The sequence below is a fragment of the Galeopterus variegatus genome, unplaced genomic scaffold (genome assembly GCF_000696425.1).
Source record: "Galeopterus variegatus unplaced genomic scaffold, G_variegatus-3.0.2 Scaffold4320, whole genome shotgun sequence".
Taxonomy (NCBI): Eukaryota; Metazoa; Chordata; class Mammalia; order Dermoptera; family Cynocephalidae; genus Galeopterus; species Galeopterus variegatus.
This window is the reverse complement of record NW_007730431.1, coordinates 140,013-142,391: the sequence shown is the minus strand read 5'-3', so window position 1 is coordinate 142,391 and position 2,379 is coordinate 140,013. Positions and strand designations below refer to the sequence as shown.

At 34.2% G+C, this 2,379-nt stretch overlaps 1 pseudogene; it reads left to right on the top strand.

The window, feature by feature from the left end:
* The window catches only part of LOC103602818, a 1,430-nt pseudogene extending 760 nt beyond the window's left edge, over nucleotides 1-670 (top strand).
* The last annotated feature ends 1,709 nt before the right edge of the window (nucleotides 671-2,379 follow it).

Here is a 2,379-nt window from a genome sequence, read left to right as displayed (position 1 = left end):
CTCATCATTTTCCTGAGGAACAGACTTAAATATGCCCTGACAGGAGATGAAGTAAAGATTTGCATGCACTGGTTCATTAAGGTTGATGGCAAGGTCCGAACTGATATAACCTACTCTTCTGGTTTTATGGATGCCATCAGCATTGATAAGACTGGAGAGAATTTCCATCCGATCTATGACACAAAGCACCAATTTTCTGTTTACTGTATTATGCCTGAGGAGGCCAAGAATGACTTGAGCAAAATGAGAAGGATCTTTGTGGTCACAAAAGGAATCTTTCATTTGGTGACCTATGATGTACCTACATCTGCTACCTTGATCTCCTCATCAAAGTGAATGACACCATTCAAGTTGATCTGGAGACTGGCAAGATCACCAGTTTCATCTTTGACACTGGTAACCTGTGTATGGTGACTGGAGGGCTAACGTGGGAAGAACTGGCAAGGTCACCAGCAGAGAGAGACATCCTGGATCTTTCAATGTGGTTCGTGTGAAAGATGCCAACTGCAACAGCTTTGCCTCCTAGTTCTCCAACATTTTCATTATTGGCAAAGTCAACAAACCATGGATTTCTCTTCCCCAAGGAAAAGGTAGCCACCTCACCGTTGCTGAAGAGAGAGATAAGAGAATGGCAGCCAAGTGGAGCAGTGGTCTCTGGATGACGTGTTAGAAATGTCTGTATACTTAATTAAAGATAATACAACAAAGGTATTGCCATCTTAGATGTATGGCTTGCAAATATTTGCTTCTCTTCCCTCATTTTAATTTCAGTTTTGGTCACCTTTATTTTCACAAGCATTTTTAACTTATTATTTATAAATTTTAAAATTGAAATGGAAGAATATTCTAAGTGTCTTCTGTAATTCTCTCTGAGAGAATAATGAAGCTTCGCTGTATAAATATAATTTAATTTTGTTTTTTCTTTTAATTGAAAGTAGATAAAGATAACGTTTCAATTATTTGTATATTGGTATTCTCCTGAGGCTTCCTCATTTTTTTCTAAATATTTTTGTGCCATGTAAAATGACATTAAGATTTACTAGTAAAATTTTTAACTTTTTAAAATTTTACTATATTTTAATAATGGAAATCATTGGCAATCAGTTATTTTCCATTTTTTTTCCATTATAAGAATCTTATAACATTAATATTTGCTGATACTAAATTATAAATTAAAATAATCATGACTTATCTCTGATATTTAAAGGATTCTTATAATATTTATAAATTAAATATAGAAACTTGTTACAAAGTGGAAATTTTAAAAAATAGCAACCTTTGAAAATCCAGTGACTGAAAATAACAATTTCTACTACTTAGTCATTCATGTCAACCAAAATATCTTTGACCCAATTACTCATGATCAAATTGTTTTTGACCCATCCTCCTGCAGCTGTTCAAGTCAGTCCCTGCACCTGTGCTTTGGATTTCAGAATTTTTTGCTTCCTCAGAGACTTGCATCATTATCTCCATTCTCTTTTATGACAAGAAAACATCTAAGTTTGAGAAGAGAGGGTAAACATAAGTGCAGTGAGCAACACATATGAGTTTAAACATATATTTACTGCTGTCTTCGATGTTATGTTCTTCACAGATGGACAAATCCCACAGGAGGGGATGAATAAAGGGGCTGAATTTCTTGATAATTTCCTATCTGTTTGCTTCAACATTTCTTTCTTTCTTTTTTCTTCCATACTAGTGGATTACTATTGTTCCTGGCTTTTACATTATTTGGCTCATTTCATAAAATTCATGCTAACTCTCTTGGGTTCTCAGTGTGAAAAATCTGTTTGAGTTTAGGAAAAGATATTGAAAGGATCTAGGTAAACTAAAGTAAATAGGTATTCTCTCCTAATTCTGGACCATTATTCTGAATTTGCATTTATGCACAATCATAGTTTAACATGTTTATTGAATATTATCCTTTTAAATAGCCTTCTCTTGTATATGTTATACAAGTTGCCATTGCGCAATACTTCGGCCAACTATTTAAATATCTTTTGTTCTTATGCTTCCTTTTTAACCAATGCATGTTATAGTTTTTCTATCCTTTGATTTTATGACCCCCTAGTTATTCCCTCACATGATCTTCTCAAAAGATAAGTGTATATGTCCAAGTCCAATTCTTCATCTCTCAATCCATCTTTATCCCTTTGAAACCTGGCTTCCATCTTTAACACTCCATTTACATTTCTTCTCCTCTTGTGAGTACCTCAAGGAATACTCTTTGTATCCTTTCCTGTGAATCATCCCAGACATTTTCTCTTTCCAAGTACTTTGACCTCTATCATCTCCTTAACTTACTTCTTTAAATAGTGTTTCTTTATCAGGGGTCATAGGCACCTGAAGGGTGACTATCAGAGAATCTCTCAAAATCAT